The sequence below is a fragment of the Choloepus didactylus genome, chromosome 15 (assembly GCF_015220235.1).
Source record: "Choloepus didactylus isolate mChoDid1 chromosome 15, mChoDid1.pri, whole genome shotgun sequence".
Classification (NCBI taxonomy): Eukaryota; Metazoa; Chordata; class Mammalia; order Pilosa; family Megalonychidae; genus Choloepus; species Choloepus didactylus.
The window spans coordinates 40,398,929-40,426,611 of record NC_051321.1 but is presented as its reverse complement, the minus strand read 5'-3'; the positions used below and the strand labels follow the sequence as shown (position 1 = coordinate 40,426,611).

The window sequence follows — 27,683 nt, the reverse complement described above, 5'->3', positions numbered from 1 at the left end:
GAAATTTGCTCTCTAACTACCTGCTACATTGTAATTTGAAAGTTATCACTTTTCTGTATATATGTCATACTTCACAATAAAAGAATGTAAAAAAGTAATACATTTAGTACATAGTAAGCACTCAACAAATGTTTCTGAATTAAGTTTAAGAATGTCATTTTTACATCCTTCTCTATTACTTGGACAAAACAGTGATGAAACATTAGGATAGAATTTAAGGCCATGAGTACTTACAAAAAATACCTTAATACAATTTATTTGCATATAGGATGCACATGGAGGCAAAAGTAAGCCACCTAAACTTCCTTGCTAAGTGCCAGTCCACCCCCTCCCCAACAAGAATTTGGATATAAGGTTAATCTCTAAGGAGCTGATGAATAAAATATTAAAATAATGGCTTAAATTACCCATCTCAAGATGAAATCAAGAAACAGGATATACACAAAAGTCTAGAGTTTTATGAACATTTAAAACTCCAACTGAGTGACATGGATATAATCCTAAGGAGGCAGGACTGAAATACGACTTAATTCAGTAAACTAAAATGTAACCAATTATATTCTAGCTTGTCTGAAAAAAGTTCTTGTCAATGGAAAAAGTATCAGCAAGGAGCAAAAAAAACAAAAAAAAAACAAAAAAAAAACCAACGAAGTATGAAATGCAAAGAGCAAGATGCTGGCAGTGTAAGTGTATACGCAACATTAATGTCTAGGAGAGAGACAAAGAATTTGGCAAACTCAGAATTAGTCACAAGAGAGGCTGCCAAAGAGGGGATCATTAGACCTGAATTACCATCCTCTTTCTTTGACTCTGATTCCAATGCCCACAAAGTTACTTTCTGATCAATTTGTCTTCCCTTGTACCTTAAAGCACTGAGAAGCAAATGCCCTTAACTGCAAATATAATACTTTGTGACTGTATCCCATTGCAAATTTTTAAAAACTTTAAAAAAAGGGGGAGGGGGGCGCGGATATCATCAGTCAACAGTAAGGCCCTGAGCCAGGCACTTCATGAACTTTGGTCTCTATCTACAAAACCACTTTAGTTTTGGGATACATAATCTCTACAGTTCCTTCAGGATCTTCAATTATATGGTTACATAATTTGGATGTACTAGCTGGAGCAGGGGTCAAAAAACTTTATCTGTAAAAGGTGAAATAGTAAATATTTTAGGTTTGCAAGCCTATGGTCTCTGTTACAACCATTCATCTCTGCCCATGTAAGGTAAAAGCTGCCAAAAAAAATATATATATATATGTAAACAGAATTTATATGGCTGTGTTCCAATAAAACTTTATTTAAAAATCAGGTGGAGAGCCAGATTTGGCCCTTGGGCTGTAATTTGCTCACCCCTGACCTAGAGAGAATCTTATGTGAATATGCAGAGATGGTACCAATTAAAAAGCTTCCTGTGTCCCAGGGCTGATAACTTCTACAATTCTGATAAGCTCTTGATGACCTCGTTTCAAACCAAGAGGCCTTTAGTCCAAAGTCTTAACTTAACTTTACTAATTATACTTTCCAGGCAATGAGTAGAGTATGATGGCTTAACTATCAAAAAGTGGTGGTATTATTATCATTATCATTATTTCTAACAACTCAGAGAGTTAGAAATTCTTTTATTCTTTGAAAAAGTTTTGCCATAATCTGAACTTTCTCCTAGGTCACAATGGAGAAAGTCTATCAACAAAGAGTAAAGGAATAATTAACAAAAACATTCTCTCCTATTTGCCAAAGAGCAGGTTTAGCCTGCCACCGTTGACTTCAAGACATCAAATAGATCCTAGTGACATTTAAGGAAGGAATATTTTCTCATTGTACTGGGGATTCTAGTGGTGCTGATCTAGGAGAAAACACAGGGTTTTGAGTGGTAAGCTATCAGTTTACTTACTTACAGATGGTGCTGCAAGCTGGCCTGGCCTCGGGAAGTCATGCTGGAGTGTGTGTCTATGCCAACTCCAGCCTCACTGTGGCCAGCTTCAGCAGCCTGGATCCTGGTCTGAGAGGAGACCCTGAAGGGCAGGGTGGTGAGAGGTCACCAGCCCATCTCCTTTGAAGGACAGCAGCTGCAACAAGAGAGGACACATTTGAAAATAAGGATACTGCAGCTGTTGGAAGTAGATCTGTCCTGAGAGCCTAAGGAGAAGGGATTTCTCGGATGCTAACCAAAGGAAGTATGCTGCTGATGAATTTTGATGTTATTCTCCCCTTCTAGCTTTCAGAGGAATGACTGTTACACGCAAAGTCAAGGAGAATCTATGAACAGGGTAAAAGAGTTTCAAAGTACTTTTCGCAAGCCACCAAGGCTGAAGTCCATTTACTACCTATACTGTTGAATTATGAAAGAAGAGGTATTAACACCAGATAATTTGAATACTGGCATTTTAACTTATTAGCAGATTATTTTCTTAAAACTCTGTCACAGACCTTAGAATAGCCAAAAAACAACACAAAACAAAAAACAAAAACCAAAAAAAACACAAAAAACTGCTGAAAAATCCTAGAAAAGAAATAATTACATGTAGTCCCTTATGCTTTTAAACAAGTTTTGTCAAAAACTGTTGTTCCTGATTTGAACTCACAAAGATTCTTCACTTCCTAAAAATTTTAGGATGATGATGCCACCACAAGTACTGGCAAGAAAGTTCAATGGAACTTGATGATTATAAATTAGTAGATCATCATTTCCTCGACAGTATTTCCTGAACTATTTACTCTTCAATCCTTTTTAGCAATGAAGTCTGAAGTTTTAAGTGGATCTCTCATTTTTAATGGAAAGGGAAAAAAATTTCTGTGATTAGAAATGGAATTTATAAGCACAAGTATGAGTACTTGCATGAAGCTTGTTGTCAAATATGTTAAGAAATTTCACTTTAGAAGTATCTATTAATTAGCCATTAACAAAATTGAATAAATAGAATTTAGCTTTAAAAAGCTGATCTTTATTGGGCAGAGATTGGACAACCGACTATGTGGGAGTACAGATTGTTCAATAACGCTTACTGTAAAGATTTCTAAATTGTAAGCTTTTATAGTTGTCATATCTATTCCTGAGTTTTAACTGTTATTTAAGAGCTGTTCATTTGGTATAAAATTTATATTCTCTGTAACACACTATCTAATTTAACCTGTATGGTCAGGTTATTTAAACAACTAAATTACATGAGACCCAGAAAAGGGAATGAGATCTTGTTATTCTGTACAGGTTAGTGTAAGACTTCAATACATCCCAGAGTATTTTGGGCAGAAAATAAAAAAGTATTTGCAAAGTCCCCTTGAGGGACTGGGAAAAATGTGGAACTATTAAACTTCACCATCTGGGGAATTCCTGCTATTCTCTTAAGCAATAGGGACTCTCAATTCAGTAAGTCAAGCCCTCAATCTAGAGGCTTGTTCTTATGAAACTTTTCTCTCCAATGGCAAAGCTAAACCTACTTGTAACTAGGCCTAACAGTCACCCCCAGAAAACCTCTTTTGTTGCTTACATGTGGCCTCTCTCTCTCAGCCAACTCTGCAAATAAACTCACTACCCTCCGCCCAACGTGGGACATCACTCCCAGGAGTGTAAATCTCCGTGGCAATGTGGGACATGACTCCCAGGGATAAGACTGGCCCTGGCATCGTGGGATTGAGAAAGCCTTCTTGACCAAAAGGGGAGAAAGAAATGAAACAAAATAAAGTTTCAGTGGCTAAGAGATTTCAGAGTTGAGAGATCATTCTGGAGGTTATTCTTATGCACTATATAGATATTCCTTTTTAGTTTCTAATGAATTAGAATAGCTAAAAGGTAATACCTGAATCTATTGAACAGTAATCCTGTAGACTTTATTCTTAATGATGATTGTATAACTATGTATCTTTTATCATGGGACCGTGTGATTGTGAAAACCCTATGACTGACACTCCCTTTACCCAATGTATGGGCAGATAAGCAAGAAAGACACTCTCTCTCTCTCTCTCTCTCTCTCTCTCTCTCTCTATATATATATATATATATATATATATATATATATATATATTAGGAGGCATAAGGGGAATGGGATGTTTTGGGTGTTCTCTTTATTTTTATTTTTTTTCTTTATTGTGGAGTAATGAAACTGTTCTAAAATTGTGGTGATGAATACACAACTGTATGATGATACTGTGAGCCACTGACTGTATACTTGGGATGCATTATATGGTGTGTGAATATATTTCATTAATACTGCATTTTTTAAAAAGTTGACATTTATTATAACCATACTGGACAACATAATATGCAGGTTTCAATTTCTATACTTATTCATTAACTTCATTATTTTAATATACCATATTGCTTCTTTATATTAAGTACTACACTGATTTGCTCTAAATGCCCCTCTACCTTATTTACAAAGAAACTTTTAGAGTCATTTTACACCCTTTCACTTGTCCCCACAGCTGATGAATTCCAAAGACTCATTGTTTCTTCCTTATCTCCTGTAATCACTTCTCTATTGCCTCTCACTCTGCCCTTGCCCAATTCCTCATTACCTCATGCCTAAACTCCCAGAATTATTTCTTAATTCACCTTCATGGGTCTAATTTCTTCCTTCTCCCAACTGCTCTTCATACTAGTTTCACAGTAATCTTCTTAGAACTCCCTATAGATCATGTAATTCCCCTATCTTGAACTTATAATGATTTTCTATTTCTTATCAAATCAAATACACATTCATTAGCCAGGATTTCAACTGTCCCTTCTTTTCCAACATCCAATCCCTAATGCTCCTTTCTCAAGACTGCCCATTTCTTCCCTACCCTCCCAACATGTGTCACCCCCATTCCGGCTTCCATGATTTTATACATAGCTCACTCTTTATCCAGATGGCCCCTCTTCTCAAGTCAAAACCATGCTAGTCTTTTCTGGCTACCACAGCACACAAAGATCTCTCTGTTGATGTCCCAGAGCATGGATGCCAGTACCATTCTGATAACAGAGGGTTCCTTTTCCTCTTCCCTCATTTGAGACGATTGGTCTTTGGTAAGAACAGCTCCTTTAAGAGAGGTGAAGTGAATCAGACTGTCCTGTACTAACAGTGTTAGCAGAGTGTTGAAGCGACTTTGGAGGAACTATGTGGTGTCTGGCTTCAGAAAAAAAGCAAGCAAACTTCAGAGAGAGACCAAGTGGAACAATTATATCATGTTCTGGCGAGTCAGGCTAGGTGGAGTCAGTGGCTTCTTGCCCTTTCTGAGCTTAGTTGTTTTGAGATTTCCAACAAAATGTCCATGAGGCAGCAGGGACAATGGGTCCTTCAAGTTTCAAAATGAGGAAAGGAGAACAAAATCTACCATGGGGTACATTCCAGCAAGCACCATGCTAAAGGGCTGAGCAAGACATCCAGTTAGGATCAACGCCCAGCTGGAGACAGTGGAGTGACACAGTGGAAGACCAGAATAGCTAATCAGGTAAGAGCCAGCTAATACCCTCAGCAATGAGCAGGCTGAGCAGGTTTTTAAACAGCACCACCAAGCAGAAGGCTGACTTGTCCATACAGTAAGAAACTGAAGAGGACTGTAGCTTTCTGACTATTAAGGTTGGTTTACGGGAATAATTGATTCTGCCTGATTTCCTACAATTCCCAAACCTCAGGAAAAGTTCATACTTTCTATAGACATCTGCCAATGTCTTCTTTTTGCTGATTTGCTAAGACAGGAAGAAGATCAAATGAATAATCTAATCACAGATGCATGGCTGGGAAAGGGGAACATAGCTCCTTATGGTCTAGGTAGACAGACAATAAAGAAACAGAACTCAGAAAATTAAGACGATGCTGAGATGGATGGGAAAGAGCTGTATTAGTGCCTCCCAGTATATCAAGCTCACAAAAGCAAAAGTTTTATACTTTCATTCAACCACTACTGAGCATCTACTACTTGCTGGGCACTGTGGATACAGTGGTAAACAAAACATATAATAACTGCCCTCAAAAAGTTCAAAGTAGTGAACACTAATACAATTATGACTAACATTAATTAAATGCAACTGTATATATCTGGCACTATTCTAAGCATGTTTATATATAAACTCATTTATCCTTTATAACTTCCCACTTAACAGATGAAGCCACTGAGACAGAACAGTGTTAACTAGTAATTAGTAAGTGGTCAAGCTAGGATTTGAATCCAAAGAGTCTACGTCCAGACCCAAAATCTTAACAAACACACTCTTTTTATTCTCTAATTGTTTTACCCATTTCCAGTTTATATGTGTTACAAGTTCTTTGAATACAAGAACCATGTGTCCTGCTATTTTTCCTGCTGGTCTTTCTCACCTAGTAGTAGTATCTTCATAATATGACATCAGAGTAACTGTTTTTACTACTGACCCCAAATGGCATTTGTTCAATCACTTGTCACAATCTAGCTATCACCTTGTCCCTGACAACATTGGGAAGGTATCAAGGATTGAATAAAATGCTGTTCTTTACCAGTCCTGGCCCAAGGCTAGAAATATAAATTCAAATTTGACCATGATCTTCTTTTCCTCCATATCTTCTACTTTTTTCCTTCCCCACACACTGAGTCCCTGAACCCCTCAAAATCTTCCTTTTTATTTAGTTCAATCAAACCCTTTCTGGCTCCATTTCCTTCCTTCTCTTCCTTATACCCTCAGTGCCATCTACTTAACCTTCTCCTAGCTCGGTTCTTCTACACTGATCTGCAGTCCTTTAGCTTTTCAGCCAGTTCAATCATCCATTTGCCCTTCTCCTCTACCAGTGCAGCTGTCTGCAGATCAGTACTACTCAAAATATGCTATTCAACTCAACTGGATTCTCGGTGCTGGTTTTAATCTTTCTGTCTGTGCCTGGACAAATCTTCTCCCATGCCCAACAGCCATGATCCTAAACCTTCAGCAATTTCCTCAGAATCTGTAACCCAGAGGCAGTTGAATGTAGTTCTTTCTTCTGGTGGAAACACCCCAGGAGGGAATTTCCTTCCCCTATAACATGCAGTTCTGGTGCTGTTACTTGCCATCTCCCCAATCATCAGAAATGGGAATATGCCCCAGGCTTGGCCAGAGTACTTCTCTTGGATTTTATAGGCTAACACAAGAAAAAAGAAACTCTGCCTTTGAGGCTACTATGCTGGGATGGTATAATCCTGTAGCTGTCTGTATCCATTTCTCTCCTCACCTCCTGCCCCAACCTCCATGTATAAAACCTCACTGCAGCAGAAGAGAATAATGTCCACACATGGAGGGAGGCAGAGCTGAGCAATATCAAGACAGTCCTGATGACATCATTTGAGAACCTGGAGCCCTGGAAGAATGCACAACTCCTGGACTTCCCCAATTAAAAAATAATAATAAGTTGGATTGAACAGAGTTTACGTTATTTGCAACCAAAGAAATATAACCATGTAGAGTCAGTTAGTCTTGAGTTTAAACCTCAGTTCTACCATTAACCAGCTATTTGACCTTTGGCCAACTACTTAGCATTTATTGAATGGGTCTCAGCTCCCTTCCTCTTGGGAATATCATTTTTGGGGATTTGAATCGTGCCCCCCACAAAAAGCATGTTCAGGTCCCAACCTCTGGTCCTGTGGGTATGAACCCATTTGTAATAGGATCTCTGAAGACGCTATTGGTTAAAGTGAAAACTGAATGAGGGTGGGCCTTAATCCAATATGACTGAAGCCCTGACAAGCAAAGGAAACTGGACACAGAAGAAGCAGTCAGAGGAAGCAGCCAGAAGTTGAAGTCAAGAGAACCCAGAAGAGAAAGAAGACACCACCATGTACATTGCCATGTGACAGAAAAGCCAAGCACCAAGGATCACTGGCAGCCAGTCCTAGAATTCCAGTCTTCAAGGGAGAAAGCATCACCTTGGTGACGCCTCAATTTTGGACTTCTAGCCTCAAAACAGTGAGCCAATAAATTCCCACTATTCAAGCCAACGCATTGTATAGTATTTTAGCAGCTAGGAAACTAAAACAATCATTTTACAGGGTTGCAGTGAGAATGAATAGAGAAAATGGCCAGCACATGTCTGAACCCTAATAGTAAGCCTGCAACAATGACAGGTCCCTCCAGCTTCCCATTTTCTTAAAGGATAGAAAACTGAAGTTACTGGTAACAAATGCCTTCAACTTTACACTCTTGCACTTAACAACACGTCTAGAACCTCATCTATTAAACCTGCTTTTCTTACTTTTTCCTCTATTTGTTCACTGTCACACTTCAGGCTTATATCTTCTCTCACAAGGAAAACACAATTCTCTGTTATCCATCCTCTCCAATCTATCCTCCAATCTGAATAATTTTTCCAGAATATAAATTACGTTACTACTCTGCTTAAAGTATCATAATCACCTGTTATCTGTGAGATGAAGTTCAAGCTCTGTAACAGGGTTTATAAAGCATGCTGTGGTCTAGCCCTGACCTACATGTCTGTTCACATCTCCAACTGTTCCAGCTCAAGGAATCTACTTATAGAGAGCTCTGAAACTCACTGTGCTTCTCCCCCACCTGCTTGGCTTTGCACACACAGTCCCTCTTACTGAAATACTCTTCCTCTGTCTGTGCCCACGTGAAACTTTTACTTGTTCTTCAGGACCTGGCTCAAGTGTCTTATCTCGAAAGCACTGCCCTGACAAATCCTTTGCCCTCTCCACCCTAAACTAAATTGACCACTACCCATCCACCAGCATCCCCTCCCCCACAACCAAATGCCATCACTCACCTCTCTTAGAGAATGTATGCACTGCAACTATTTATTTCCATGCCAGTCTCTGCCATTAGACTGGCAACTTATAAGAGAGCCTTATACATGGTGGACATGTAGAAAATGCTGCACTGATGAACAACTGGAACTTCCTGGGACTCCTGGTCCTGCCCTAATCTTGTCTAACCACCACTTCCACCAAACTGTCATAACTCTTGGGGACGGCAAAATTTAGTGTCAGCTGAAACTGCTAATGGGAACAGAAACGACTTCCCAAAAAGCCATTTACCACATTTCTCTGAAATCACTATCATATCTATTAAACTATTTCAGAGGTTAGGATGGACTTTGAAGAAACAGTGCATTTTGAAGAGCCTCTTCATGATAACCTCTAACAAAGTATTTTTAAATAATTTTCTCAGTATTTTTATTTTATTAAAAACATCAACTTTCTACAAACCAACAATGCTAACTTCCAATAAGGCTATCATTTTAAGCTTTGAGTAGCAAATCCCCATTCATGCCTATGTAATTCCCAAGTGAATAAGCCAGAATACAGTTATTTTTACATGAGTTTATAATGTACTTAAATCTATATCCTCTTTTGATTCAATATAAAGGAATCTGAAATAAATTAATACTTTTATCTAACATAGAACTAATTTGTACTACATATAGCCAAATAATTAGACATTATTGATACATAAATACATACAAAAATACAACATATATGAAAATATATACCTACTGTATTTTAAAGACTGCACAGACTAAGAACTAGAGAGATGTATTTCTTCAAACATTACACACTTTTAACTGATTTGTCTTTTCTATATTTCATAAGACACAAATATAATCAAGACTAACAATTATTGATGTCGTTAAATACATGGCATTATATTTGGAGCACTATACCAGACCCTATCAGCATTTATAAGCCTTGATCCTGGAAACTACTTAAGCTGCACATAAAAACACCCTCTATGCCATATATGGAAACATCTATAACATTCAGAATCAAAATATTGGCATGCACCATTTAGGAAGTAAAATGTGAGGAGTTTGTATTATTATCCTTTGAAAATGATATTTTTTCTTTAAGTAGTATAATGTTCATGCTGTAAAAATTTTTTGTTTCCACCATGAAGATAGGACTGAAGTGCAACATAGCTACATATCTTTACAAAGACAGAAGAAATCAAACTTAGTAAAAACTCAAATTTCCTATAATATGGTTTAAACTTCCTTGCAGCTAGAATATCTTAAGGTTAAAAGAAAGAAAAACTTCAAGGAAGGGTATTAAAACATTTTCTGTTTTTATAGAGAGAGCGGCCTTCCATTTTCTTATCCACCCAAAGTGTGAATACAACAAAACAGAATTAGCATGCATAAGCTACCGAAGTTAGACTCTATGATTCTTCTAGGGATATTCATAGTTATTTTCCATTTAGATTTATTCAGATTCAATTCTCTATCTCATCCCCGTCAGCACAGCAGCCTCTGGGTACACAATAGAAAATATTAACAAAGTAAAAAAAGCAAGGAAACAAACTTCCAGTTATTTTGGGTCTAATAATTCACTTCCTCTAACTGCCCAGTCTAAGACTTCTTTGGCTATTAAGGGACGCTGCAAATTACAGGTACCAAATCATTTCCAAATAGTTTACAAGTGTGATCATTCCTCCAATCTGTAAAATGGGGATGTTGTGGGAACAAAACGGCCTCTCTCACCACCTCATTCCATATACCTTCTTGTGCCTTCCTGTACCAGAGGGTGGAAAGCACCTCAACGCTCCAAAATTCTGTCACAAGCTAGCTAGCTTCAACTCCTTCTAGGCAAACAGAAGCAACACAAGTTCCAATCAACCTATTCTGCATACCAAAGTCAGCTTCCTAAACATAGCTTCCCCTCCTCCTCTTCCCTGCCTAATAACGTAATGAACTCTACCAAGGACCCAGCACTGGGATGGGCACTTTATGTGATTATTTCTTTTATTCCACAGCATCCCAGTGAGATAGATAAATTCATTGCCTCATTTGACAAATGAGGAACATTTGCATGACAACCAGATGAGGACGGTTTGCATGACAGCCAGGAGCAGCTTACAGCAAAAGGAAGTAGGAGATCCCAGGCCTTGTGGTTCCAGAGCTCCATACTCCTCAACCTCCACCCAAAACCTCTGTGCTCTGTTGGCAGCATCACGCCTTCCAGGCCTGGCACTACAAAAGCTTTACAACCTCTCCATTCTTTCCAAAACAGAATCCACTCTAACAATGATTCCAGGCTTCTCCCTGCCCCCAAACACAATGCTGAATCCAACCTCTAGCCTTTCCTTACACTGCTCCACACTAACTGCAGTGCTCCCCCTCCCCTTCACCACCCATTAAGGCCAGTTCTGATCCTGTATCTTCCAAAAATGTTCCTTCTTCCAGCCTTTCCACTTCACAAGAGTCTCTCTTTTCTGAGAACTGCTGGGGACTTCTGCATCTGGTCATTAACTAGTTTGAACTGGTATCTATGTTTCATGTTTATGTGGTTGATTAGATCAGATGGCAAGCAATCTGAGGCCAGGGACAGAGCCCAGCACAGATCTGTGACCTAGCAGGTACTCAATAAATGCTGGCTGAGTTTATAATAACATCTTTGGTAATACAGTAAGTAAAATTAATACAGCACACCATCATGGATTAACACTCCAGGAAATCAGCTCAAGAATTTTCAGATAAAATTAAAGGTGCCAGGGCAAGATGCCGGACTGGTGAGCTGTATGTTTTAGTTACTCCTCCAGGAAAGTAGGGAGAAAGCCAGGAACTGCGTGGACTGGACACCGCAGAGCAATCTGACTTTGGGCATACTTCATACAACACTCATGAAAACGTGGAACTGCTGAGATCAGCGAAATCTGTAAGTTTTTGTGGCCAGGGGACCCGTACCCCTCCCTGCCAGGTTCAGTCCCATGGGAGGAGGGGCTGTCAGCTCCGGGAAGGAGAAGGGAGAACTGCAGTGGCAGCCCATATCAGAAACTCATTCTACTGATCCAAACTCCAACCATAGATAGACTGAGACCAGACACCAGAGAATCTGAGAGCAGCCAGCCCAGCAGAGAGGAGACAGGCATAGAAAAAAAAAACAGCAGGAAAAACTCCAAAATAAAAGCGGAGGATTTTTGGAGTTCTGGTGAACATAGAAAGGGGAAGGGCAGAGCTCAGGCCCTGAGGCTGATATGTAAATCCCAAAGAAAAGCTGATCTCTCTGCCCTGTGGACCTTTCCTTAATGGCCCTAATTGCTTTGTCTCTTAGCATTTCAATAACCCATTAGATATGTGAGGAGGGCCCTTTTTTTTTTTTTTTTTAATCCTTTTTTCTTTTTCTAAAACAATTACTCTAAGAAGCCCAATACAGAAAGCTTCAAAGACTTGCAATCTGGGCAGGTCAAGACAAGAGCAGAACTAAGACAGCTCTGAGACAAAAGGCAATAATCCAGTGGCTGAGAAAACTCACTAAACACCACAACTTCCCAAGAAAAGGGGGTGTCCGCTCACAGCCATCATCCTGGTGGACAGGAAACACTCCTGCCCATCGCCAGCCCCATAGCCCAGAGCTGCCCCAGACAACCCAGTGACACGGAAGTGCTTCAAATAACAGGCACACATCACAAAACTGGGCGTGGACATTAGCCTTCCCTGCAACCTCAGCTGATTGTCCCAGAGTTGGGAAGGTGGAGCAGTGTGAATTAACAAAGCCACATTCAGCCATCATTTCAGCAGACTGGGAGCCTCCCTACATAGCCCAGCAGCCCAGAACCGCCCTGGGGGGACGGCACTCACCTGTGACATAGCACAGTCATCCCTCAAGGGAGGACCAGAGGGTGCACGGCCTGGAAGAGGGACCTATTTGCAAGTCTCAGGAGCCATACGCCAATACCAAGGACTTGTGGGTCAGTGGCAGAGACAAACTGTGACAGGACTGAACTGAAGGATTACACTATTGCAGCAGCTTTAAAACTTCAGGATCACCAGGGAGATTTGATTGTTAGAGCCACCCCACCTCCCTGACTGCCCAGAAACACGCCCCATATACAGGGCGGGCAACACCAAGTACACACGCAAGCTTGGTACACCAATTGGACCCCACAAGACTCACTCCCCCACTCACCACAAAGGCAAAGCAGGGGAGAACTGGCTTGGGGAGAACAGGTGGCTTGTGGAAGCCACCTGCTGGTTAGTTAGAGAAACTGTACTCCACAAAGCTGTAGATCTGATAAATTAGAGATAAGGACTTCAATTGGTCTACAAATCCTAAAAGAACCCTATCAAGTTCAGCAAATGCCAAGAGGACAAAAACAACAGAAAATTATAAAGCATATGAAAAAACCAGACGATATGGATAACCCAAGCCCAAGCACCCAAATCAAAAGATCAGAAGAGACACAGCACCTAGAGCAGCTACTCAAAGAACTAAAGATGAACAATGAGACCACAGTACGGGATACAAAGGATATCAAGAAGACCCTAGAACAGCATAAAGAAGACATTGCAAGACTAAATAAAAAAATGGATGATCTTATGGAAATTAAAGAAACTGTTGACCAAATTAAAAAGATTCTGGACACTCATAGTACGAGACTAGAGGAAGTTGAACAATGAATCAGTGACCTGGAAGATGACAGAATGGAAAATAAAAGCATAAAAGAAAGAATGGGGAAAAAAATCGAAAAAATCAAAACGGACCTCAGGGAAATGACAAATAATATAAAACGTCCGAATATAAGACTTATTGGTGTTCCAGAAGGGGAAGAAAAGGGTAAAGGTCTAGGAAGAGTATTCAAAGAAATTGTTGGGGAAAACTTCCCAAATCTTCTAAACAACATAAATACACAAATCATAAATGCACAGCGAACTCCAAATAGAATGAATCCAAATAAACCAACTCCAAGACATTCTGATCACACTGTCAAACACGGAAGAGAAGGAGCAAGTTCTGAAAGCAGCAAGAGAAAAGCAATTCACCACATACAAAGAAAACAGCATAAGACTAAGCAGTGACTACTCAGCAGCCACCATGGAGGAGAGAAGGCAGTGGCACGATGTATTTAAAATTCCGAGTGAGAAAAATTTCCAACCAAGAATACTTTATCCAGCAAAGCTCTCCTTCAAATTTGAGGGAGAGCTTAAATTTTTCACAGACAAACAAATGCTGAGAGAATTTGCTAACAAGAGACCTGCCCTACTGGAGATACTAAAGGGAGCCCTACAGACAGAGAAACAAAGAAAGGACAGAGAGATTGGAGAAAGGTTCAGTACTAAAGAGATTTGGTATGGGTACAATAAAGGATATTAATAGAGAGAGGGGAAAAATATATATGACAAACATAAACCAAAGGATAAGATGGCTGATTCAAGAAATGCCTTCACGGTTATAACGTTGAATGTAAATGGATTAAACTCCCCAATTAAAAGATATAGATTCGCAGAACGGATCAAAAAAAAATGAACCATCAACATGTTGCATACAAGAGACTCATCTTAGACACAGGGACACAAAGAAATTGAAAGTGAAAGGATGGAAAAAAATATTTCATGCAAGCTACAGCCAAAAGAAAGCAGGTGTAGCAATATTAATCTCAGATAAAATAGACTTTAAATGCAGGGATGTTTTGAGAGACAAAGAAGGCCACTACATACTAATAAAAGGGGCAATTCAACAAGAAGAAATAACAATCATAAATGTCTATGCACCCAATCAAGGTGCCACAAAATACATGAGAGAAACACTGGCAAAACTAAAGGAAGCAATTGATGTTTCCACAATAATAGTGGGAGACTTCAACACATCACTCTCTCCTATAGATAGAACAACCAGACAGAAGACCAATAAGGAAATTGAAAACCTAAACAATCTGATAAATGAATTAGATTTAACAGATATATACAGAACATTACATCCCAAATCACCAGGATACACATACTTTTCTAGTGCTCATGGAACTTTCTCCAGAATAGATTATATGCTGGGACATAAAACAAGCCTCAATAAATTTAAAAAGATTGAAATTATTCAAAGCACATTCTCTGACCACAATGGAATACAATTAGAAGTCAATAACCATCAGAGACTTAGAAAATTCACAAATACCTGGAGGTTAAATAACACACTCCTAAACAATCAGTGGGTTAAAGAAGAAATAGCAAGAGAAATTGCTAAATATATAGAGACGAATGAAAATGAGAACACAACATACCAAAACCTATGGGATGCAGCAAAAGCAGTGCTAAGGGGGAAATTTATAGCACTAAATGCATATATTAAAAAGGAAGAAAGAGCCAAAATCAAAGAACTAATGGATCAACTGAAGAAGCTAGAAAATGAACAGCAAACCAATCCTAAACCAAGCAGAAGAAAAGAAATAACAAGGATTAAAGCAGAAATAAATGACATAGAGAACAAGAAAACAATAGAGAGGATAAATATCACCAAAAGTTGGTTCTTTGAGAAGATCAACAAGATTGACAAGCCCATAGCTAGGCTGAAAAAATCAAAAAGAGAGAAGACCCATATAAACAAAATAATGAATGAGAAAGGTGACATAACTGCAGATCCTGAAGAAATTAAAAAAATTATAAGAGGATACTATGAACAACTGTATGGCAACAAACTGGATAATGTAGAGGAAATGGACAATTTCCTGGAAACATATGAACAACCTAGACTGACCAGAGAAGAAATAGAAGACCTCAATCAACCCATCACAAACAAAGAGATCCAATCAGTCATCAAAAATCTTCCCACAAATAAATGCCCAGGGCCAGATGGCTTCACAGGGGAATTCTACCAAACTTTCCAGAAAGAACTGACACCAATCTTACTCAAACTCTTTCAAAACATTGAAGAAAATGGAACACTACCTAACTCATTTTATGAAGCTAACATCAATCTAATACCAAAACCAGGCAAAGATGCTACAACAAAGGAAAACTACCGGCCAATCTCCCTAATGAATATAGATGCAAAAATCCTCAACAAAATACTTGCAAATCGAATCCAAAGACACATTAAAAAAATCATACACCATGACCAAGTGGGGTTCACTCCAGGCATGCAAGGATGGTTCAACATAAGAAAATCAATCAATGTATTACAACACATTAACAAGTCAAAAAGGAAAAATCAAATGATCATCTCAACAGATGCTGAAAAAGCATTTGACAAAATCCAACATCCGTTTTTGATAAAAACACTTCAACAGGTAGGAATTGAAGGAAACTTCCTCAATATGAGAAAGAGCATATATGAAAAACCCACAGCCAGCATACTACTCAATGGTGAGAGACTGAAAGCCTTCCCTCTAAGATCAGGAACAAGACAAGGATGCCCGCTGTCACCACTGTTATTCAACATTGTGCTGGAAGTGCTAGCCAGGGCAATCCAGCAAGACAAAGAAATAAAAGGCATCCAAATTGGAAAAGAAGAAGTAAAACTGTCATTGTTTGCAGATGATATGATCTTATATCTGGAAAACCCTGAGAAATCGACGATACAGCTACTAGAGCTAATAAACAAATTTAGCAATGTAGCGGGATACAATATTAATGCACATAAGTCAGTAATGTTTCTATATGCTAGAAATGAACAAACTGAAGAGACACTCAAGAAAAAGATACCATTTTCAATAGCAACTAAAAAAATCAAGTACCTAGGAAGAAACTTAACCAAAGATGTAAAAGATCTATACAAAGAAAACTACCTAACTCTACTAAAAGAAATAGAAGGGGACCTTAAAAGATGGAAAAATATTCCATGTTCATGGATAGGAAGGCTAAATGTCATGAAGATGTCAATTCTACCCAAACTCATCTACACATTCAATGCAATCCCAATCAAAATTCCAACAACCTACTTTGCAGACTCGGAAAAGCTAGTTATCAAATTTATGTGGAACGGGAAGATGCCTCGAATTGCTAAAGACACTCTAAAAAAGAAAAACGAAGTGGGAGGACTTACACTCCCTGACTTTGAAGCTTATTATAAAGCCACAGTTGTCAAAACAGCATGGTACTGGCACAAAGATAGACATATAGATCAATGGAATCAAAATGAGAATTCAGAGAGAGACCCTCAGATCTATGGCCGACTGATCTTTGATAAGGCCCCCAAAGTCACTGAACTGAGTCATAATGGTCTTTTCAACAAATGGGGCTGGGAGAGTTGGATATCCATATCCAAAAGAATGAAAGAGGACCCCTACCTCACCCCCTACACAAAAATTAACTCAAAATGGATGAAAGATCTCAATATAAAAGACAGTACCATAAAACTCCTGGAAGATAATGTAGGAAAACATCTTCAAGACCTTGTATTAGGCGACCACTTCCTAGACTTTACACCCAAAGCACAAGCAACAAAAGAAAAAATAGATAAATGGGAACTCCTCAAGCTTAGAAGTTTCTGCACCTCAAAGGAATTTCTCAAAAAGGTAAAGAGGCAGCCAACTCAATGGGAAAAAATTTTTGGAAACCATGTATGTGACAAAAGACTGATATCCTGCATATATAAAGAAATCCTACAATTCAATGACAATAGTACAGACAGCACAATTATAAAATGGGCAAAAGATATGAAAAGACAATTCTCTGAAGAAGAAATACAAATGGCCAAGAAACACATGAAAAAATATTCAGCTTCACTAGCTATTAGAGATGCAAATTAAGACCACAATGAGATACCATCTAATACCGATTAGAGTGGCTGCCATTAAACAAACAGGAAACTACAAATGCTGGACGGGATGTGGAGAAACTGGAACTCTTACTCATTGTTGGTGGGACTGTATAATGGTTCAGCCACTCTGGAAGTCAGTCTGGCACTTCCTTAGAAAACTAGATAATAGAGTTACCATTCGATTCAGCGATTGCACTTCTCGGTATATACCCAGAAGATCGGAAAGCAGTTACACGAACAGATATCTGCATGCCAATCTTCATAGCAGCATTATTCACAATTTCCAAGAGATGGAAACAACCCAAATGTCCTTCAACAGATGAGTGGATAAATAAAATGTGGTATATACACACGATGGAATACTACATGGCAGTAAGAAGGAACGACCTCGTGAAACATATGACAACATGGATGAACCTTGAAGACATAATGCTGAGCGAAATAAGCCAGGCACAAAAAGACAAATATTATATGCTACCACTAATGTGAACTTTGAAAAATGTAAAACAAATGGTTTATAATGTAGAATGTAGGGGAACTAGCAATAGAGAGCAATTAAGGAAGGGGGAACAATAATCCAAGAAGAACAGATAAGCTATTTAACGTTCTGGGGATGCCCAGGAATGACTATGGTCTGTTAATTTCTGATGGATATAGTAGGAACAAGTTCACAGAAATGTTGCTATATTAGGTAACTTTCTTGGGGTAAAGTAGGAACAGGTTGGAAGTAAAGCAGTTATCTCAGGTTAGTTGTGCGGGACACTGATTACGTGCTTTGACTTGGCGGGCCTGGGCTGGGGGACCTGATCAGCCCCTGGGGAGGGTGGTGGGCACGGGCGACAGCGCCCTCCACAGCCCCCCGGGCCTGGGAAAGTGAGGCTGGAGGCAGGCCCCATTTCCTCACCCAAAATACTACTGTTGGGAGAGGCTTGCCGGAGGGAACCGCCTTTTCCCCACCCCCTTATCTCGCCTGGACACTCCCCGTTGCCAGAGCAACTCCCCCACCGCCAGTGCGCATGCACAGTCACCGGAACTACTCCCGCCCCTTGTCTATCAACCTCCGCGCCCTCTCTGAACCAATCCAAGCCTTTGACCTCTACAGCTACCCCGCCCCCTAAGCGCCCAATATAAGCTGGTGTTCTCCCCTAATAAAGCTCTCTTGGTTTCATCCTCCCTCAAAGAACCGTGTCCCGCCTGCTCCTTCTCGCCGCCCTCCTTGCACGCCTCCGCCGGGGACTAGGGCCCAGTCCCCCGCCTCGCCCTCGCCTCCGGGAAAGAGCCCCTGCCGCCGGTACCCTCTGAGCAACGCCGAGAGCCGAGGGTTCAGCAACCGGCCGCCCCCCCCCCCCCCTCAGACAAATAAACGACGACTGCAAGTTGTCTTTTTCTTACTCCCTTGTTATGGTCTCTTTGAAATGTTCTTTTATTGTATGTTTTCTTTTTTTAATTTTTTTTTCATACAGTTGATTTAAGAAAGAAAAAAAAAACAAAAAAAAAAAAAGGAAAAAAAATATGTATCGCACCCTTGAGGAGCCTGTGGAGAATGCAGCGGTATTGGCCCACCCCACCTCGATGGTTGCTAACATGACCACAGACATAGGGGACTGGTGGTTTGGTGGGTTGAGCCCTCTACCATAGGTTTTACCCTTGGGAAGACGGTTGCTGTAAAGGAGAGTCTAGGCCTCCCTATAATTGTTCCTAGGAGCCTCTTCCCGAATGCCTCTGTTGCTCAGATGCGGCCCTCTCTAGCTAAGCCAACTTGAAAGGTGAAATCACTGCACTCCCCCCCACGTGGGATCAGACACCCAGGGGAGTGAATCTCCCTGGCAACGTGGAATATGACTCCCGGGGAGGATGGAGACCTGGCATCGTGGGACAGAGAACATCTTCTTGACCTAAAGGGGGATGTGAAAGGAAATGAAATAAGCTTCAGTGGCAGAGAGATTCCAAAAGGAGCTGAGAGATCACTCAGGTGGGCACTCTTATGCACACTTTAGACAACCCTTTTTAGGTTCTAAAGAATTGGGGTAGCTGGTGGTGGATACCTGAAACTATCAAACTACAACCCAGAACCCATGAATCTCGAAGACAATTGTATAAAAATGTAGCTTATGAGGGGTGACAATGGGATTGGGACAGCCATAAGGACCACACTCCATTTTGTCTAGTTTATGGATGGATGAGTAGAAAAATAGGGGAAGGAAACAAACAAACAAACAAACAGACAAAGGTACCCAGTGTTCTTTTTTACTTTAATTGCTCTTTTTCACTTTAATTATTATTCTTGTTATTTTTGTGTGTGTGCTAATGAAGGTGTCAGGGATTGATTTAGGTGATGAATGTACAGCTATGTGACGGTACTGTGAACAATCGAATGTACGATTTGTTTTGTATGACTGTGTGGTATGTGAATATCTCTCAATAAAATGAAGATTAAAAAAAATAAAGCTTATTATAAAGCCAAAAAATAAATAAATAAATAACCAGGGGAGTAAGGAGAGTGAATAGGAACTCTGTATTTTCTGTATGATTTTTTGTGAGACTACAACTTCACTAATAAAAAATTCATGTGTTTTTAAAAGAGAAAAAAAAAAAATTAAAGGTGCCACCTAACTTCCAGAGTATTCTTCAACTTAATGACCAATTACCCCAGCTAATTACATACACTAAGTATGCATTTCTACATCTAGATAAAGCCAGTCAGTCTTCGCATATGTGGGTGCTTAAACAGCCAGGGTCAGACATTGGAGCATTGTCCAAACACAGCACTGGAAATATAAATGAGGGATCCAAATTTGCTGGAATCAAAATAATGCTTGGTAATATAACTGATGAGATGGGAAATTAAAATAAAATGCATTCTGTCTCCATCTCTTTTTTCCTTGGATCACTTATCCAACAAATGTTTCCCAGTACCTAATGCATAGAAAACACTGTTTAGGGTACTGTGAAGGAGGCTGTCATAGTCCTCCTAGATTTTCTGTGAAGCAGCTCACCTGTCTGAGAAGTTTCCAATTTAGAAAGAATGAGACGTTCTTCCACATTTGAATGAAAACATAGGGAAACTTGCTCTCCAATATACTATTATTACCGGAATGCACACTCATTTTTGAGATTCTACAGGATACCTAGAGATCCTGGCCAGAATCCGAAACATTTCTGATACTCTGTGATTTTTTTTCTAAAGTGTAGCTCACAGGAGAGAGAAAGGGAGACCAAACAACAGAAAGCAGATGTGTTCTAATTGGTACCAGGTAGCTAGCACTAGAGGCATTGAAACAGCCTCTCTGCTTTCCACAGAGCCCTGGCACCCAGCCACCACCAAGCCCCTGAAAACCATGAGAGTGTGTGCACACACCTCAGATTCTGCCTGCCCCGTGCTTCTATGGCAACCACTGAACCACTGTTAACACAATCATCTCTTACCAGGTTATGACAATTACAGCTCGACATTAGAAATCTTCAGGCGGCACCCTTGAAAGAAAGACATGCAGGGTATCTACTTGTTTATGTATCTTACTAGGATATTTCCAGGTTAGCTTTTAGAGGTAATTTTTCCTAGTGGGGCTATATTTAACACCCTCTGTAATACATTCATTACCAAGAAAGGAAGAATAGAATCCTTCCTAATTCCACTTATTTCGATGAGCCTTTAAACATGCACTGTGACAGGATGCACTGTGACAGGATGCACTGTGACCAGGAGAGGGGCCACAAGAACTATGGCACTTTTTGGCAGTGATGGGGGCTCTAGCAGCAGGTAAGGTCTTTACAGTAATGGCAAGGATGTCTACCATTCCTCAGCAGGAAGGTGAGGGTCAGCCTTCCAGAAAGAAGGCAGAGCTAAGAGAGAGCACTGGGACATATGTAGTTGTGAATCATTTAATTCAGAAATTGCCCAAGCTTTACTGAAGTCTAATGCAATCATCAGCTAACTATCTAAATGCCAGGAGTATCATAAGATGCATAAGATGCAGTCAACAAACAAACACATCAAGACAAAAAACACTCATTGTGGAAATCTCCGGATCCCGTTAAATGAGTTGGCAAACACATCAGCACCGCACTCACTCATTCCCCAAGGTATGCTGGTAGTTGCCAACCCAGGATAACTGCACTGTAGTTTTACATCAGCTGGTGTCATCTGATTTCCAATGCAACTCTAAAACCTCCACAGAAGGATTCCTTCACTTGCAAAGCAACCCCATTAATTCCTAAAGGAAGTAAGGGAAATAGAAAAGTCAGATGACAGGTAAATGAAATTACATTACGGAAAAAATGGGTTACTGATAAAATAAAAACAGATTAAACATTATTACTAGGTAATACAAAATACCATATACACTGGAGAATTTTCCAAATGTAGTAGTCATGAACAAACAGCAAATGGCCAGGGTGCCAATAACAATCTCTCTAGAAATGGCTATTAAGTGGAAAAAAGAAATAATTTGTCCTAAAGCCACTGAAATCTGCCAAAGGCGGAAAGCTCATATTTACTCAAAGTATGACACTTTAACTTTTTTTCTTTTAATGAAGAATGATAAAACTGCTGAACTTCTCTTGGTATAAATAACATTAGGTCTGACTAATGGAGAGTCTGGGAGAAATGTATCCACCACTGAGGTCGTCACTATTTCCCCTGATCCCAGAAAATGGAAGCTGAAGCCAGTTCCCTGAAAGGTCAGGATTTCAAGGGAAATGCAAAAGCAAGCATGATAGGGGAATACAGCATTCCTTATTATCAAGATTTCTGGGAATCAAGTAGCCAGGGTGGGGCTCTTCTCTCCTGCATAACTAGCAGAGTCATACATTCTCCAAAATATCAGTTTTCACAGCAATACAGGGAGAGCCAGCATACAGACTCCTACAGCCTTACTGCTCCTTTCTGACCATCAGCATCATCAAGGAACTTGTTAGAAATGCAGATCCTGGGGCCTTACCCAGAACTACCAAGTTAGATCTGCATCTAATGAGATCCTCAGGTTATCCAAGTATAATTAAAATTTGAGAAGCACTGTGAATGTACTAAAAGTATTTCTCATTCCTGGGATTAGGTATCTCTTTCTCAGATGCTAGAGATCAGTGCAGTTACATAAGCTACACCTAGGACAACTTGAACATCAAAACGAATGACAGTAATGAATTATAACACATGAAATTTAAAGAAAAGAGTCCATGAAGTCATACTGATAACAAACAAACTAGCAAGTAAACAAGGGTAGGGGGCGGAAAAGCTAATTCTTTGCAGAAGAATGCTAACTTATCAATGTGTAAGGAATCAAAGAGCTAGAAAATCACCATTTTGCAATCACCATTCTTATAATGGATTCAGGCAAGAATCTCCAAGGATCCTCAAATCAGTAGGTGAAAGTTTGGTAATAGGATATTTACATAGTTTTACAGTAATTCCCCACAAATTGTTTATGACTTAAAAAAGGAAAACAGTTCCTCTTTACACTAGAGAAATCTGTTGGACACTACCTAAACCAAGTGATGAAATTTAAGGTCACTAGTAACAACAATTTGACATCTTGCACCTTCTGATCCAATGCATACAGGAGGAAACAACATCGCCTATGTAATATTTCTGCCCAAAATGCACGACCCGACTCTAATCATAAGGAAACATAAAATAAGCCTACATTGAGGGACAGTTTACAGAACAACTGTCCTGTAATTTTCAAAAATATTAATTTGATGAAAGACAAAGAAAGATTGAGAATCTGGAAATTAAGCTCGAAAATTAAATGCAATGTATGATCTTTTCCTGAACTGTTTCCTGACATAGAATTCGTTGTTGCTGCTATTCTTGTTATAAAGGACATTATTGGGACAGACCTGCAAATCAGAAAACACTATTATATCAATGTTAAATTTCCTGAATATGGTAATTGTATCTCCTCCTTCTTAGGTGATACATAATGAAATATTTAAGGGTGAAGGTAACATCTGCAACTTATTCTTAAATGGTTCAGTGAAAACTGTAATAATATATAGAGATAAAGCAAATGTGGCAAATATTAATGAATGGTGAATCTAAGTGGAAGGTATATGGGTGTTCATTGAACTCTTCTGGCAACTGTTCTGTAGATTTTGAATTTGTCAAAATAAAAAGTTGGAAATATAGAAGTAGAAGGTTGAAAAATACTGCAAAAACAAATGGCCCTCATCCCCCAACCTTCTAGTAGAAGAATACAGAATATTAACACTAACTGCACTCCCCTCCCTGTGGTCTTGAAATTGAATACAAGTACTGTAAATGATAGGCTGACAAAATCTCTCTTTTTTAAAAGAGTTTTGGAAAAGACCCTGCTTTGAAAATGCGCTTCCAAATTCCTTCCACAACATGCCAGGCTATATTCTCAGCACTGGGAAAACAGCAGTGAACCAGATAAAATCTTTGGAGGCTATATTCTTATAGAAGGAAATAGACAGAAACATTGTGGAGGACAGTAAGTACTATAAAGAAAAATAAAGCAGAGAGGGACTATGGGGGAAGGGGTATTTGAAACAGGGTGGTCAGAGACGGACTCTCTACTAAGGTGACACTGAACAGACACCTGAATGAGATGAAGGATCAACTGTGCAGGTAACTGGGGGAAGAGCACAACAGGCAGAGGACACAGCATGTGCAAAGGCACAGAGGCAGGACAGTGCTCAGGCTAGGGTGGAAAGAGTAAGGGGAGAGTGTAGGAGATGAGGTGATCACAAAGGCCTTCATACATTGTTATTGAGACTTCATTTACTCTGATAAACTGATTGTGGCTTCTTACTTTTCTCATTTATCCAATGTCCTGCTTGCTCTGGACAGCTGAACTAAGTAGTCCCATATGAAGGGACTACTGTTGGGAAATGCAGCCAAGTTGGCTCCCCACAATATGCAAGGCACTGTGGAGACTTCCTTGCAGCTAGTTTCAACACACGTTATTTCTTCCTCATTCTCCCCCCCAACCCCACATTCTACCTAACTCCTTTTTCCTTCCCACTCTTGCAACCCTCATTTAAAAAGTCTCAAAATTTTTCTCTTTGGTTTGAGAGGTTTAAAAACCAATGACCAATCGGGAAAAAAATAAAAAAAAAAAAAAAAAAGGACTGTAACTGCGTAACCAAATAAATCCCCTTTATAAAAGCCAAACAAAAAAAAAAAAAAAAAATTACAAGGTTGGAGAGGTAGCCAATTGCATTCTTTTGGAAATTTACTATACTGTTTCAATGTGTTAAATGCCTGTTGTAAAGTAAAATTTTAAGTCTAGAATTCATTATTTTCCTGACATATATTTTTCATTATGGTATATACTGTATACTATTGTAATAGATTTATTAAATGCTTAAATTAAAAAAAAAAAACTGATGAGAAAAATAAAACAAAAAAAAAAACAGTGATCCCAGTCACAGCTGACAAGCTGAAGAGTCCTATTTGTAACGTCCAGCACCACAGAAGTCAGCGTCCCTTCCTGGATGTTACATTTTGAAGGGAAATGATGCATAGTAAAGCATTAGTGTCGTTAGCATAAAAAGATCTTTGAAAATGCCCAGAAAGGGCTTCAGAAAAAGCCTGTATGTATCTTTCCACTTTCCTTTATTCAGATCCCCTATAGTTAAGTTCTGTAGTTAAGCTCCTGAAGACCATACTGTTCACCCATCTCTCTCTAATGACAAGGACAGAGCCTGCATAGTAGTTTAAATATTTCTGGACTATTTTATAGATAAAAGATTTAGCCAATCTCTTGTTAAGCTGATGGGAATTGCTAAAATATTGACATACCATATCTTCCAGATCTATTAACTGTAAACATGCTATAAAGGACTCATACAGTCTGGTACAGGGCATGGTGCTCAGTACATAGCAGGAACTCACTAGGTATTGGACAGATGGAAGGGTGGAAGGGTGGATGGGTGGTTAGATGGATGACTGCAGATCACATAGGAATTTTGTGGGCTGACTTGTGAAACCTATCATTTATCATTATAACAGTGTTTCTTAAGGATAAAAATGTACTTTGAGCTTGGCTCATAACAATTAGCTTACAAATGAACTTTGTAATACAAACTTGTTGTAACTTGTAATGTTTATATCTGGGACTACAGGTAGGTTTTTACTCACAGACTGTTTGTAAAGGATTAAGAATAGAGTGCTCTACCTGATTTGGGTGTGAGGGAAAGGGTGGGTGGGGAGCAGATATTTTCTCCATGTTAGCTAAGCCAGTATATACAGATTAAAATTTTCCAGTAATGTGGAAACCTAGGAAAAAAGGAAATTTGTCCAATGATATCCTTTCAAAGTATTTGGGAGCAACTGTGCTCAAGGCTGGGTGATACGGAGAATCAAAGAAATGAAAATTCTGCCAACTTGTGACTCTGGTGAGAAACAAAACTATATCCAATGCCTTAAAAATAATTATATTTACAGATCTAATCTCATTGGATTCTAAGGAGTAGGACCCTAAGGCCATATTACATATAATTTGGTTTATATTACATATAATTTGGTTTAGCCATAGAAATTTTTAAAGTTGTTTAGGGAGATATAAATTACAAATTTACTAATTTATATATATTTTTTAATTTAAATATAATTGCACACTCTGAATTTTTCAGAAAATCTTTACTTTAGGCATTTTATAGAAAGGGGCTGAAACTTGAATGCCAAGGAAACTTCCAAAATTGTTCCCAAACAAAGGCAGTTTATTACATTTCTTGAACTTGGTGACCTGTACAGCATCAAATCAATACCAGAAGTACCCATTTTCAGAAAAGAAACTGAGGCAGTTAAAAGGGGACGGTGCTTAACGAAGAGAGAGAAAAATAGCAAAGCAACAATGAATTGGGAGTGGACAAACTTTACTATGTAAAACTAATTGGTTTTATTCTATGCCTCTTAGCATTTTTTGAATTCTCAGGTTTATTGTCTTCCAAGACTTTTGAGAATCAAAAGTTTGTCTAGATAGAAATGGCTTATCATTTCATTTCAATTTATTTGCTGTTTTAGTAATTTCCAAATGGACCAATTTTAAAAAAAAATGCTACAGAGAATGGAGAGTTAACACAGATGACCAATAAGAGGACTGAAAGGATGCACTATGTCTGTATGATACTCCCAGCTTGTCAAAGCCCTGGAGTAAACAGCCAACCACGTTGACCATTTGCAGCATTTAAAATCATATGTCCATTTTCAAGTTCAAAATGTATTTCTTGTTTCGTAGTGAAGTCAAACTGAAAACACATTCATTCAATCATCCCACAAACATTTTAAGGGCCTACCATGTACCAGGTTGTGTGTCAGGTCCCTGGAACACAATGGTGAATAAGAGACATGGCTGTGTCCTCACTGACCTTACATTTTAGAAGAATTAAATATTAATTACATTAAATTAATATCCATTAAATAAATATTAGTTAAGAGTATCTAAGACAACTACTTAGGCGCACTCTTCTAACCAAAGAAGGAGGGACTAATATAAAACACTTTTCATGAAAATCTTAGCATCACAGAACTGTGACAAACCAAGGGACCTTAAAGGTCATAAGTTCAATGATCATCCAACGCTGGAACCTTGTCTAAGACATCTCTAACAGATAGCCTTCTACTTACTACAAGGAGTAAAGCTAGACAGAAATATATTCAACTTAAACATTAGAACCATAATTCTAAAAAAAATACATTTTTATTAGAGCAAATAACTATTCAAAAACATGTTCTTTAAATTTTATCACTTTCTCATTTGTAGCTCTGGTTATATGAAATGGAACATTTTTACAATTTTTTGTGTCATGCTCCACAAACACATAATAAACTACAATAAAGAGTATATAGTTCTTCAATCACATTATGAAAACTGAATAAAATTGTTACTGTCTTATGATGACATAATACTCATTGCAGAAATGTGGGTCTGGCAGAAATCATTAAGTTCATCAAAATTAAACTTAGCCAAGAAAAAAAAAAACCTGGTTCAAAACTTTTAACTACCAATACTTGTTTCTGTTCTTCACAGAATACCTACATTAAAGAATATAAGAGCTATAAAATATACTTCAATTTCAAAATTAGAATGGAAAGCAATCCAAAGTTTTAGAGAAAGTTGAAAACAGTAAGAAAGGAAATTTTCATAACTACTTGATATCTGAGAATATAGTTTTCTATGGATTTTATATAAATATAAATTGAGCATGTGTCAAAAAATCTATTTAACTCATTAATGAGGAAACCAACAGGATGATAAATCTGGTTCAGTGGAGTACAAGAAAGACTGATGTATATATAGTCAATGAAAGCCAAG

At 38.8% G+C, this 27,683-nt stretch overlaps 1 protein-coding gene across 4 annotated transcripts in view; it reads right to left on the bottom strand.

Moving 5' to 3' along the window:
* The window catches only part of PCGF5 (polycomb group ring finger 5), a 179,266-nt gene that overhangs the window by 107,752 nt on the left and 43,831 nt on the right, over positions 1-27,683 (bottom strand). For 2 of the 4 annotated variants that reach the window (XM_037804091.1, XM_037804084.1), the window contains exon 2: positions 1,892-2,066. The exons of 1 other annotated variant lie outside the window; for it this stretch is intronic. The gene's annotated coding sequence lies outside the window, so the exon portion shown is untranslated. The remainder of the gene's footprint in view (positions 1-1,891; positions 2,067-27,683) is intronic. One more of the 4 variants, XM_037804087.1, reaches the window with a different exon arrangement.